At 47.4% G+C, this 14360-nt stretch overlaps 1 long non-coding RNA gene across 3 annotated transcripts in view; it reads right to left on the bottom strand.

Moving 5' to 3' along the window:
• LOC119145254 overlaps nucleotides 1–11547 on the bottom strand; it is a 270979-nt gene extending 259432 nt beyond the window's left edge. For all 3 annotated transcript variants that reach the window (XR_005103367.1, XR_005103369.1, XR_005103368.1), the window contains exons 1-2: nucleotides 11322–11547; nucleotides 8895–9206 (exon numbers count right to left, since the gene is read on the bottom strand). This is a non-coding gene — a long non-coding RNA (uncharacterized LOC119145254). The remainder of the gene's footprint in view (nucleotides 1–8894; nucleotides 9207–11321) is intronic.
• Between the last annotated feature and the right edge of the window lie 2813 nt (nucleotides 11548–14360).

Below are 14360 nucleotides of genomic sequence, written 5' to 3'. Positions count from 1 at the left end.
CTTGAATTATGAGATTTCATTTTAAAATTAATATTAATCACCTCAGAATTCTTATGCTGAATGTTTTTTCAAATACATTTTCTACTTATTTCAATTTCGACAGAACATAATAAGGCATGTGCAGCTAGTGTAGCAATTCTAAATCCAAGAACTGGAGAACCAAGATAGGACAAAAGTTATAAGAAAAAAATAAATATTCTGTTATGCTTAGTTAAGTGTTTGTTCCCCTTTCTCCTACTACAGAAAATAAAAATAAGACGGCCAGTAATGCCTATAGATTACGCCAGCACTGCTATATAGCAAGTAGGGCCCTACCCTCAAATGCAGGCATCAACCGTTCATGGCAATATTCCTCAGAGCCTGTATTTCTCATCTTTGAGTGCCAAGGCAAGAGGCAGATTAAGTCAAAATTCACTAAAAATACATATGACAACATAAGTTGCCCAACAGAGAGGCCAATATTCTTCCAATGAGTGCACCCTGGCTCTCTTTAGAGACACACTAAGTAGCTGCACCTCCCTCAAAAGCTAACTACTACCAAGCATCTTTCTGGCAAGTGGTTACTGTACCACGTTCAACCCCTGCCCCTCCACAGAGATTCCTCTTTGGTTTTTGTAGGAGAAATTGATCTTACCTAAGCAGTACTAGAGATACCCTATTTCACTTTCACTGTGTTTTGCAGTGATGGCGATACATGACCCATAACAAGTTTTTTGCCAAGAAGTTAATCCAGGCACTGACCTGGAATAACAGGGTCTACTTCATAGTTCTCTTCAGCCTGGAAGCACTCAGAATAAAAAAGAATAAAGATACCCTGCTCCTCTTACACAAATTGTGGCCATAAACCACTGCCCACAGTAGAAAACAAGGGAAAATGTTATATGCAAAATATATGCAAAATGGCTCCTGGCAATTCCCGGGGCGTTGGCACAGCACTGCTCACACCGAGCAGCCAGACACCCAGAATACACCCTGCTCTAACTCAGCACCCATCACTCGGGTACACCGTCGCTGATAGAGCAGAGCAACAAACCAGCGAGCTCCCCTCCTCTTCACCTTCATAAACTACCTACCAGGCTACAGAGGGTCTGCAAATCCTTATTTCTAATAATGCTATAGACATTTTTCAGTGTCTAGAATATGGTCTCCTACACAGCTGTCGGACAGCCCAACCACGCTCCATAGGACTGTACCAACACTCCGAGGAAAGGCTTGAGATGCCTAACCCTGGGCAACAGCCTCACACACAGAAATCTGCAAAAGTATTCTTATTCTGCCTCTTTTCTGTCCTACCCTCACTTTGATCCATCATAACTTAACTTACTGCCTTTTGCAACAGTGTTCGGGGGGGGCGGGGGGAAATGTTTTAACCACAACACACAAACCAAGGTCAAAGCAGTAGATTGATTTCTTTGCATTTACAAATGCAAAGAAATCAATCTGGGAATGGGTCTGGTCTTCCTTTGCAAACATGCTCTCCCTTGTCTCAAAAAGAAAGCCACTCATACATCTACCCTCCATGAAGTCCACAACAAGCAACATTCCACACATAGTTTTGGTGGCACAATTCCTACTAAAGATGTTAAAACAAGATATATATAAACAACCTCCTCTAGCCACTTCAAGTATTAGACTGTGTATAATTTAAAGCAATGCATTCCATCAAACCAACATATATAACTTGTGTATATACATTCTACATACACACATAAAAACATTAAGCCAGATTGATTGCCAGTTGAAAACACTTTCTTTTTTTAGTGCTTGTCATATCCACCTCAGATATGCCTTGCTTCTTTTCAGTGGTGTCTTGGAGGGGGGGGGGGGGGGGGGGGGGGGGGGGCGGGGGAATGGGTGGGAAAGGAGTGAGCAGTATGCCTGAGATTGAGATAAAGCGTTTTAAACCTGATTAAAGTGAATTTTTTCATTATACGCCTGATCACTAATTCAATAGATGCTTCTCCATTATATGTTTTTTGACTGATGGGAATTTACACACAGGATGTACATATGTATTTAAGTCTAAAGTATAAGCATATAATGTACGTGTATACACAGGGGTGCTGGTGTCTGACTTGCTTTTCCAAAAAAAAGCAAGTGGTCAGTATTGCCACAGAAGTCAACAGCGATTGTTATTTGGCTCTGCTGAAAAATCGACCTAGATGACTGGATTTAGACACAGCAGCTCAAATGTTGGTGGCTAAACAGGGAAAAAAATGCACTGGGGAATGCAAACTGGCTGATGAAAATATTTCAGGTATTAGTTTTAAGCTACCATACACTAAAAGGCATACAAGGAAGGTGTCAAGTATCAGTTTAAATAAGACATTTAAAATAAACTAACATCTAATTAGTCTTGCATCTAGATGGGTTGTGTGCTCCAAAACCGGCCTCAATAGACATTAAGTAAATTGTCCATTCATTCCTTTGGGGAGAAGGAGCAGCTTCCTCTTATTGTTGCCCTTAAAACTCCCTTTTCAGCCCTATTACTAGATGAACTGCTGTCATGAAATTATACCAAGTTGCAGCCCCCTTCCTCCGCTGCCAAAGCACTGGAATTTCTGCAGGAGAAACCCTCTCTCCCATCGATGGGAGATCTACAGAAAGTAACTAAGTTGACAATATGGATATTTAAAGGGACAGCTAATTTGTTTTTGCAAGCTGTGCTCCCATTTATGCTTTAAAAGCAATAATCACTCAACTTTTCTCTCAATTTAAACAAAGTTTTTCACAACACGTTCAAATCAACTAAATTAGGCTTGAAATGCTCATATGTCAAAGTCTCCTGAAGATGGATGATAATATTCAAATATCAGGTGTTGATACCATGGAAAAGAAGCTATTTGAAAAGAAGAAGTGGCAGTTAATCCAAATCTGATAAACCGAGTCATGATCTAGGACGCAGATATTAACCATATGCAAAAGGAGAACTTTAAACTGATAAAGCCACAAAATGCATAGATGTGAGACTATAAAAGTAACATATACAAATCCTGATGATGAAAGGTATCTACATGATAAAGAACAAGCTTTTGGGTTTAGAAATATATTTCTTTCCTTACTTCTTTTGTAAGTATAATGAATTTCAATTAAAAAAAAAAAAAAGCAAGGCACTAAAAACATGAAGTTGTGAACCAGAACCACCCTTCCTTCCAATGTCTGTTTTTCCGTAGGGACCCATGCCTAAACATGCCCCATCAGTCCAGTCCAGGAACTCAAATGAATAAATCTACTGCCTATATTGCATCATAAAACTCTGAATACGGCCAAATTAAGACGGATGACGAGAGGTATGCTATCTCTGGTCATACCTCTGGTTACAGTACGCTTATCTTCTGATTTTTTTACCAATAAGGCTATGCATCTTCTGTAAGCGGAAGAATGCCTCTTCCAACACCTTTGTGGTTTCCAACACTTGTTCCCAACACAAAGCCTTTACACAGCAGCCCCTCTGCAAAGGGCAGCGGAGACCACATTCACACCCCACAGGGAGCCCAGGGAAGAGCCCCCTGCGCCACCACCACTCAGGTCAGCTACAGCACCAGCAGAGCCACATCATATGCAAACTCAGCTGGGAGGCAACAATTAATAGATGAAGGCCAGTAGCACCATCACAGTTTCAGTAGCTTACAGGTCTGAATTAACACCCTGTGTGGCACTACACCAGCAAGCTGCTTAGCTACACCTCTGCTTGCCACATAATCTTCACGGTGCCTTCTTAGGTATTCCGGAGCCATCACAACTTTTATTATTTTCAGAGCATATGCACAGAGCAACACTGATAACAACCAAAAACCCATTTGCAAATTCTGAAAGATAACTAAACGAGCAGCCACACAAAGTCTCACCTCCAAGATAACATTAAAACAACATATGCAACTCCTGAACCACTTACCTAAATGATTTTTTTTGCCTTGCACAGTATTGCGAAGCCAAACAGAAGAAGCTAACTTGTATCCTCAGCTGAAGACTGCAGTTATTCTGGGAGCAGATTTAATTCAAAACACACAAAGTTAAACTTCTCTTTCCTTGTACAGCATTAAACAGAAACTATTTTATCATACACCAAGAAGAAGCCAATACTACTGATCCCCGAGATATTTATAACCTATGCTACGGCCATTTAAAGATTGCACTACATTTTCCCATTAGAAATGCTCCGATGGCCTCCAGGCACATAAATTACGACAAACCGCTTCTCCTCTAGTCCCACAAAATCCACCTCTCCTTTCTCCAGCGCATCAATCACCAGCAACCAGCCCTCATTTCCAAGATGCCTCGCTGCTTCCTTGCCTTGCCCACCACCACTCCAACCCTATGCCCCCTCCCATTGCCCACTCACTAAATTTTACGGCACCATGTGCCTTCCCCCCACACACACCCACACCCACCTCCTCCACCCGCAGTCCTGCCCCACCACTCTCCCTCACCTCTGGAGGAAAAGTGATGCTGACACCCAGAGCAACACCACACTCACCGCCCGGTACAGGATTTCAGGCAACTCCTTTCACTTAGGAGATGTTCTAGGAACAGTTAGGGGAAAAAAAATAAACCCACCCACACAGGGAAAGTGACAGAAACACCAATACCGGGATGGTTACAATGTATCAAAACACAGACTATTTGTTTAAGGTGGCAACATTGTTTCTAATTGGATGACGTGAGGTTTCTTTTTAGTTTTTAAATATACACAATGTAACATTTCGTTATTTTTAGCAGGGGCATAGCACTGAGATGAGGTATGGGCGTTTTTCCTTGCACAGGGTTCAAGGCAGTATGTCCTCACTGGTCCCACCACAGCATCCACACTTGCAGAGTCCCGTCACCTTTCAGGGGATGTGCTGTCCCTGTCCCCCCACAACGACCACAATTAATTTTGTGTTAAAATATTCTGCATGCCCCCTAGCTTATCTATTCCCCCTCCCCTCCCCTCCCCCCAACCCCAAACACACCTCTGCATTTTAATCAAGGAAAGGTCAAGGTGTCAAGCACAACAGCATCAGGCGTCACATAGTTTGTGACAAATTTCACGTTCTGACAAGGCAAGTAAAAAAAGAATCAAAATAGAATTTTAGTGAGTTGGAAAGCTTCTTGCTATATAAGATAAATTCAATCAAGAGAAAGAAAACTATTCCAGACACGATATGCCTCTGACTAAGTGACAGCACATTACAGAAAGCAGCTCACGCAGTGGAAGCTCCTTTTTCATTATAAGTTCTTATGCAAGTATATCTCAATCGTAACCATAATGGAATGGGGGAGGGGGGCAGTAAAGCATCCCCCACCCTCACATTGCAAGTGGCAACTCTCCAGCCTTGGTCAGCTTTCTCCTACCTTTCTCACACAAGCTAAAAAGAAACAAACCGTGCTCCAATGTGTGTGTTGGTTCTGCAAATGTTGTACCCCAAGTTACTCGATAAGGTGAAAAACAGGGAAAGCAGATAAATAAAAAGAGAAATCATCGTATTTGCAGTTACACTTTCTACTATATGAAGGTATATGATTAAGCACATGGGATTCAGCCAGCATTAAGCAAAATAAAGAGGGGGGAAAAAAAACCAAACCAAACAAAACAAACCAGACACCGTTATCAACACGGTTTTCTATGGAGCCAAAGCTACAAAGCCAGCTCTGTCCTAGAAATATGCCCCATCCTACAGCTTCTCCCTCATGTTCCCAGGAAGGCGCACAGTCACTACTCACCACCTCATCCTCCTCGTAACTACACAATACTCTTCAGACTGTTTGGGAGTCCTTTCAGGGACTAACAATCACATTACCAAAGCTTTCTCCCAAAATTTTACTCCAGCCAAACTGGACCTCCGCATCCCGAGGAGGATGCTCTGGGAAGGCTTGCGGAGAAGGAAGCCCCTTTGCCCTGAGCTGCCAGGAGCAGAGCCTCACACCAAGCTCTCAGGTAAGCATCCCTCTCTCCATGACATATCAGGAGTCAGTGGGGCACACATGGGTCTGCAGAAAGTTCTACCTCACTTGGGAATTCCGGAATTCATGACCCAAAATAAAGCACTTCAAGTAAAGGGAAGGAACAATCAAATAAATAAAAAAGTCCTTATCACATTTTCCTTTCTACCCTCCCAGATGTTTGCTGATACTCCACATACCACCTTCACGTGCTACCTGAGAACCCTGAAGTGACAGACCCTGTCCTTTTTCTCCTCTGCTTATTCCTCACAATGCACAACTCCAACACTGCCACTCCACCCACCCACCACACTCTGTGAAAGCACTTCTTGCACCCTTTTAAATCTCTTCTGTTCCACCAGCCTGAGGCCACGGCCATGGTTACTCTCACCCCAGCTACACGGAGCAAGGCACCTCCTCACACCACAAAGTACACTGGCTGGAAGACCTTCTTCACTGAGAATACAGTTCAAAGGAGTAACTGCTACTCAGACTGTCTTGTGTTTGTTTTAGGTGCAAGTCCTGCTACCAGTTTAACAATGACACATCCCAGGACAGCCTTGCAAGGGGGAGTCCAGAGCTCACTCCCCAGCCCAGGATACCCGCAAGGACTCCCACCACCATCCAGGACAGTCACAAGCAAAGCAAGCAATGGCCCAACTGCAACCAGAGACAAAGCACAAGAACAACCCTTTCCACACACTGCAGAGCTACAGGGTTAGGGCCCTCGTACCTGGAACCCTCCTCCCGAGCACAGCTCCCAGGCTCCTCACAGCAGCAAACAGGCTTCTCACAGCCAGCCCCCACCGATGGCAGCAGGGCTGAGTTAACCTGAGTGAAGGCAGGTGCTCCCCAGCACCCAGGTGCTGCTCAGACTCCAGCCACCCCCTGCCCCACCTGCTGCTGCTGCCCCTTTTGCTGGGGCTGCTCCCAGGAGGAAGGTGCAGGGATGCTCCAGCCAGGGCCTGCAAATAGCATTTTCTCCATCTCCATCCAAGCCCTGCAAGGGTCTCACCTCCCACCAACGCAGCACGCCTACCAGCTGGGAACTACCATGCTAAACATTTCCTAGCTGGCCCTACTCCTCCTCTCTGTGCAGATCCTATCTCCGAATATGAGAATGCTTCTTTTCGTTTTATTGGAAATAGTCCAAAGAAATTTGAAGACAGATAAATTGTATTCCCCTTCTTTAAATCGGAAAAGTTTTGTCACCAAGTCATTAAAGTTTGAGATGTTCCAGGTATAAACACACACAAGTATATCTAATAATTTGCATAACATATCCTGAATCCTATGGCAATGATCAAATTCAGTCTATACAAACTCTCAGATGAAGCTAAGCTAAGGAGTTGTCCCTATTTACATTAACTGTATGTAAAAATCCACGCGCATTTGCAGTGCTGATGAAAACTAATGGCTTTCAAGCAGATTGTACCTTTTCTGTCCAGTTTAGCTTTCCTAAAGAGCGGCAAGTGCCTGAGAAGAAATTGAACAAGAAAATCTGCACAGAAAGGAAAAATGATCGGAGTTTTGGTTTTCTTTGAACACAGCAACGTAATAGCTGGGCTGCTTTTACCAGATGACACTAGATAGCAGCTCTAAATATTTTTATCCAGCTCAATCCATTTATTATGGGTTTTTTCCCTCTTTCCACAAACAGCCTAAGACTTTCCTTTTTCAAACCTCTAAAATAAAGACTTTCATATGGCTAACTTAAGTCACGCAAAGTTCAAAAATAGTATAAATGCACAATATTAAGAATGGCAATCTAAATGTACATTAATTGCGTTCAGTACATAACAAAAAGCTTATCCTCAATAATCAAGAAAATTAAGAGCTGGTCTTTATTACAACACAGTCAGAACGAGGAAATTGGGACTGTATTGCTTCTTGTATCTCTGTTTACAACTGGAAAGGATAACAAGTGATTATTCGTTCAGATTTCTATTTTGCTCTAAAGTAGGCCAGCCAGCTCAGCACTTTTCTTAAGATTATGAATACTTGTCTGCCCTACATATGGTCTAGGCTGGAACCAATCATATGAGCTGAAATATGCAGCAAAACCAACTATTTTCATGTCATTCATTTTCAGCTATAAATAAGAACTGCACAAAACAGGTATAAAAGGATCAGATTTTAAATAGTTTTAAAATTTGCTTTGCAATTTTCATAGTTCACTGAGGGGCTCAATGATTTCTTCACCATTGGATTAACACTTAATCTAGATTCAAGAATAATTTGTTATTCATAAATAACTCTTCTAATAGCTTGTTTCCTCCACTAGTTTTCATTTCATTTTTGTACACCTGTTATCTCATACAGTAACAAGAAAACTGAGAGCTGTCTGCATTCAATAAGCTGTCACAGTACTAGGACATTCAGGATGTAAACATGCTCCACAAGAAGCCTTAAATCAAAACTTAGAAATTCAAGTTCTTTTGTTTCATGTGTTTTTAAAGTGAAATATCCCTATTTGCTCTCTCCCCCATACAAACCATCCGTAAGATTTTTGTTTCTCTTTGGAAGAAGAGAGGTTAAATAATAGAAGGTTGTTTTCTTGTGTTCAACCCAAAATACTAACACGTCTTTAAACAAAGTCAGCTACTTGGAAGATCGGAATTGTAGAAAATGCTTTGTGTAAATTGTTTTTAATTTATTTTTATTGGAAGTTAACTAGTCTGATCTAGAGTTGCTCAGACTCCTCAACCCCTTGAAGTCATTACCTTGAAAATATCAGTTAACTCTGAAAACAAAAACACTTTCAGTTTTTCCTGCTACATTCAAGATATAAATGCTGCCAAACCATTAGTAAGGCATTTCTGTCAGATTACGCCACTCAAAACTACTGCTAGGTGTCAGCAGCAAGGCAGAGGCAAAAAAAAAAAAGGTTACAGAGCAAGTTTAAGATGAAGACAATGCGCTTGGTATTTTGATGTACAAGACAGTATTTTTGCAAGAGGGCAGACACATACCTTTCATCAGCTGCAGAACCTTGGTGACAGATGGTGATAATAATCCAAATGGGTCTCAGCGGCATTTCCCACAATATCCTCAAGTTTCGGCAAGAGGCTCTTCCACTTGTTCCAGGAGCCCATGAAGTTATGTATGAATCCAAACAGTTAAGACATTCCGCAGCTGCATGGTCCAGTTTGTGCCACATTAACCACCCCTGAAGAATCCCAAGCTGTATCCCACCGCTCACAGAATAATGCAATATGGCACCCATCACAGGCGGGCGTTTTGGCAGCCATCCCATCCCATCTTCCCCACAACCATGTTTTGACCTGTTCGAATAAGGGGAAGAAGCGTTAGTTCAGCACAGTAACTCTGCCGCACCAGTCAGGGACGAACACACAGCTATAAAGTTACATTCTTCCGAATAATTTCAAACACGTATTTCTTCACAGATTTAGACACATACTAAACTCAAAGCCTGGTGACAGCATTTCACTTTAAAAACATCATCAGGCTGGAATGTAACAGAAGATGATTTAAGAAAAAGGCTTTCATATTTCTCTACACATTGTGCAGTCCTACATTACAGAAAGCACTGAAGTGACAGGAGAGGAAGGTAATATAAAGGCTCTTCAACTGCCCCGGCAGGTATTTCAAAACTCATGAAAAGAGTAAGTCAATAACAAAGCTTCAAGTAGCAAAAATAAAACTCATCAACCTTTTTGAAGGAGACGTATCAGGATGGTGGAGGAGAGAACTTAAGGGTGATCTTTCCTCCCACTTCAGCCTTGGCTCAGTGTCCCTCCGTGGCACCTCCACCAGCAGACACGCTACTGCAGCCGGTGCCAGAGCAGCAAGCATCACTGTTGGTGCTTGGCCCAGCAAGGAGCAAGCCAGAACAGCCAAATCCATGCCTGCCTGCGCTGGTACCCCTGCTCTGCCATTCCTTCAGGAGTACCAACTGCAAGCGTTTGCTCAGGTTGGGCAGGGGAATATAAGGAATGGCAAGAAAACTTGGAGTAGTCTGCACTCCAAGGAAATCATGATGTGAGGAACAGCGTCAAGTCTGCCAAGCTGGAGTGGGGGAAAGAACAAACTTCCACACCAACGATGAGGAAGAGGAGCTAGAAGAGGCTTTAGAGACTGGAAGATGCATATGCACCAAGATAAAGACAAGAAGAAAGGAGAAGGTGAATACCGGTGAATGCATAAGAAGTTTTTGCTGGAAGCTCCGTCTATGTTAACTGAGTAACATGCACGTAGGGCAGACCACAGAAAAATAATTTTAGGAAAGGGAACGGGAAGAAGCTTTTATATTTGCTACATATCAAGAGAAACCCGATCATATCTACACATGCATGAAATGAAAGATCCTGGCCAAAGGAGATTTTCACGGGAATCGCAAGTAAGCATAGAGGTGGACAGGGACGAGGAAGAAGGAGAATGAGCAACAATAGAATGTGGAAAAGTAGAGACTTCAGAAATTCTCAAATGGACAGATCTAAGGAGGAAAAAGGACAACTGACAAATTAGGACAAGAAAATAACACCGGAAAGGGAAAGTAGTGGACTGGGATGAAAAAAGAAGAAAAGTGGAGGCTGTTACATAGCACAGAAAAATGGAAGGGGAACTAAGAAGACACTAAGTTAATCAAGATAATTTAGAAAAGTACAAAGTGGGCTTGAGGAAGTTTTCCAAAGTTGCAATGCTTGCTCTAGAAAGCGCAAATACCGGAAAGATGGAACAAAACCCAGGCAATTACCGCTTTTTCCACGGGACGAAGCTGAGCGGGCTGCGCAGGGGAGGACAAGCTGAGGACGGGCCAGCCTGGACTGACCCTTCCCACTGCTTTCCCCCCCCCCTCCCCCCGATCAATGCATTCGGAAGAACAAAGTCCTCCCCCTGGTCCCTCCCCTCCTAAAATTGTGCCTGCACACTTCTGGGCACCTTGCTCCCCTGGGATGGTCCCGCAGCAGCAATGTGTGACCCTCTGCGGTGTCCCCCCCCCTCGTCCTTGCTGCAGGCTGCCCTCCCCGGCCCCCCAGCCCCCCCCTCCCCCTTGGCCAGCACTCCCAACAATCCCAAGAACTTTTCCCCGTCTTCAGCCTTCCTCTGTCCCGAACCCACCGAAAGCACTCCAAGCCCACTTCCCTCCCCCGCAAAAAAAGAAAAAAATAAATGACCAAACCCAAAGCAGGCACAGGGAGGAGGCGAGACACCCACCCACCCCCCCCCGAGGGCTGCCCCCCAGCCTGCATTACTGCAGCTAGGGCGGAACGACGGCCCTACCCCCCCCCCCCCCCAAAATACCTGCATGTGCTCCGAGGAGTACAAAGGACGGGCTGGGCCAGCCGCAGCCCCCCGTGCGCCCCCAGCCCAGCGCCCGGCGGCGGGGGGGCGCGGGGGGCAGCCCGGAGAACAATACACGCCGAGTCCCAACGTACCTTTTCCTCGCTTGCTGCTGGGAAACCCGGGTTTTTTCTTTTCTTTTTTCCTCGGGAGCCCGCAGCGGGGCTTTTTTGCTGTTCAGCGGCGGGAGAGCGCGGAGAAAGTTGAGTAAATCTCTCCGGATAAAGTTGTCGAAGATGAGAGAAACCCGGGAGCGATGGAGAGTTCATCCGAGTTTCTCCTTTTGTTCAACTTGCCCGAGCAGACAAAGAGGCGGCAGCGGCGGCAGGTCCCCCCGCCGGCCGCCCCCCCCCCCCCCCCCCGGGGTCCCGCACTGCCCTCACCCCCCGCCGCCGCCCCTCCATCCCCCCGCGGCGCGGCGCGGCCCCGGCGCTGAACTTCCCTCCAAGGGAACCTCCCAGAAAAAAAACAATTTAATTCTAGACGCCGGGGGGGTGGGGGGGTGGGGGGGTGGGGAAGGGAGAGAAACATCTCTCAAATCATTATTTCCGGTAGATGCACCTCTTTGTTTGGATTCCCCCGACTGTCAGTGAGGACGAGGCTCTGGGTAGCTGCTTTCGGTCAGTTTGATCTCACGGAATGAGATGGGCAAACGCAGGACGTAAAGACAAGTAAGTTTAAAAGAAAGGAAGAAGTAGTAAAAGAAAAGAAGAAAAAGAGAGAAAAAAGGGAAGAGAGAAAAAGAAGGAAGAAATGAAAGAAAAAAAAAGGGGGGGGGGGAGGGGAAAAAAAAAAAAAAACACACACACAAAAAAACCCAAAAGAAAATCATCCGGAGTTGCGAAACGAACCCTTTTTGCATGGACACGGGAAGTACATAAATAAACAACTGAAGGGGAATTTGGGAAGACTGTTGCTTCTCCTCCCCCTCCCTTCGCACTTCTCCAGAGCCCCCAGCCAGGCAGCCCCCCGCCCCGTACCCCGCCATCCCTACCTGTTGCGTGCCGCGCCGAGCCGGGGCCGCCCGCGGCCGCCCCAGCGGAACCCGGAGGGGAGGCGGGGGCCGTAGACCCCTCACCCGCCCCCCACCCCGGGCCGGCAGCCCCGCTCGGCCGCGGGTGGGAGCGCAGCTGCCGCCGGCCCCGGGCCCCACCGCCCGTCGGGGGGCAGCGGGGTCCCCGCCGAAAGTTTGGCGGGGCGGGGGGAGCGCGGCGGCCTCGCACCGAGACAAAAGAAGCGCGGAGCAGGAGCTGCAGCTCACCTTGGAGGGCGGGAGGGAGGGAGGCTGAGGGAGCCACCTTCCGCCTCAGTCCTCCTCCTCCCCCTCCCCACCCCCGGCCCAGTGCCGACGGCGGGGCCGCGGGACGGGCTCACGGCGTGGGCGCCCCGCCAAGGGTCGCTCCCCGGCGCCGAACAAAGGCGCGGGGGGCTGCCCGACCCCCACTCCCTCGGGGCCTCGAACTTTCTGCTGCCCCCCCCGCATCCCGGCCCCCGCCCCGGGGGCAGCGGCCCGGCCCGAGCGGGACCCCCACGTCGGGGCTGCGGGGCAGGGGCGGGAGCGGGGCCGGAGCGCGAGCGGGGCCGGAGCGCGGGGCTGCCGCCCTTTGTCGGCGAGTGCCAGGGGGTGCACGCGGGGGGGGGGCGGTTAGGGGGCTCGTCAGGGCGTGCACAGCACGTGTGCGTGTGAGGGCGTGCACAGCACGTGTCAGGGTGTGCGCAGCGATGCGGGTGCAGAGGTGCACAGTGCATGTTGGTGTGCACAGCGCAGGTCCAGGTGTGCACAGCACGTGAGGGTGTGTGCACAGTGCATGTCAGGGTGAGGGTTTGTGCACAGCATGGGTGTGCAAGTGCATGTGCATGAGTGTGCACACAGCAGGGGTGCAGGTGTATGCACAGTATGTGTGCATGTGAGGGTGTGCACAGTGCGTGAGGGTGTGCACAGTGCCTGTCAGTGTGGGCACAGCAAGTGTGCATGTCAGGGTGTGCACAGTGTGTGTGAGGGTGTGCACAGCACGCGTGAGGCTGAGGGTGTGTGCACAGTGAGGGTGTGAGTGCATGTGCATAAGTGTGGGTGTGGGCGTAGGTGTGTGCACAACATGTATGTGTAAGCATGCATGCACATGTGTGAGGGTGTGCACAGCAAGCTAAGGGGGTGTATACGGCGTGTGTGAGGGTGTGCACACAGCACGTGTGAGTGTGTGTATATGGAGGAGACTTGAGGGTGCTTATGCAGGTGTGCACAGCACGTGTGAGTGTGTGAGCTGAGCACAGCACGTGTGAGTGTGAGCGTGTGTGCACAGCACATCAGTGTGCACAGCATATGTGCATGTGAGCATGTGTGCACAGCACGTGTGCCTGAGAGCATGTGTGTGGTGTGCCCAGGGTGCGTGGGGTGGCTGTGTGCACACTGTGCCCCCTGGCAGGGGCTCGGGATGGCCCCCAGCACTGCCCCCTGCCCCTGTTGGCATGGGCTGACCAAGGCCTGAGCCGTGCCCCAGCTGCAGCTAGCTTTTTAGTATTTTTTTTTCTTAAAAATAAAAGAAACTTTGAAGAAGCTACCAGGAATCGGTGATTAACAGCAGCTGACGCTTGACATGGCAGGGCTAGTTTTTCAAAGTCAGAACCAGAGGACCATCTTGAGATGGGGGTTTTTTTGAGAAGGAAAACCAGGACAGGCAGGGCACAGCATTTAGCCCTCGCTGCCCTGTTGACAGCTCCTACAGCCCCTGCTCACCCATGTCCCTTCCCATTTCCCTCCAGCCTGTGCTGATCTCATGCTAGCAAGCCAACTCATCCTTCTTCCAGCTCCTTCCCCTGCTGCCCATCTTCCCTAATTTTGAGGCTCGTCCAAACCGGTCCCTTCTACCCAATGCCATCAGTCTCATAGGCTTTCCTCAAAACATTTTACAACCCTCCAGCCAGGATCAACCTTCCTATCCTCCTGCCCCAGAGAAACTGCCCCCAGCTCCTCTGCTGCCGCATGCGAAGCATGCTGCCCTTGGACGTTGCCTTCCTATGCTCTGCAGCAACGTACTTTGCCGTTGCTTTTCATTCTGGATGGTGAGGTAAAATGAAAATACATAACATGGTGTAACACCAGGTGTGTGAGTGAAACGCCTCCTTGCAGTCGGTCT

Source organism: Falco rusticolus, chromosome 3 (assembly GCF_015220075.1).
Source record: "Falco rusticolus isolate bFalRus1 chromosome 3, bFalRus1.pri, whole genome shotgun sequence".
NCBI classification, from domain to species: domain Eukaryota; kingdom Metazoa; phylum Chordata; class Aves; order Falconiformes; family Falconidae; genus Falco; species Falco rusticolus.
The sequence above is the reverse complement of the archived record's forward strand: the minus strand, read 5'-3'. Positions and strand labels throughout refer to the sequence as shown.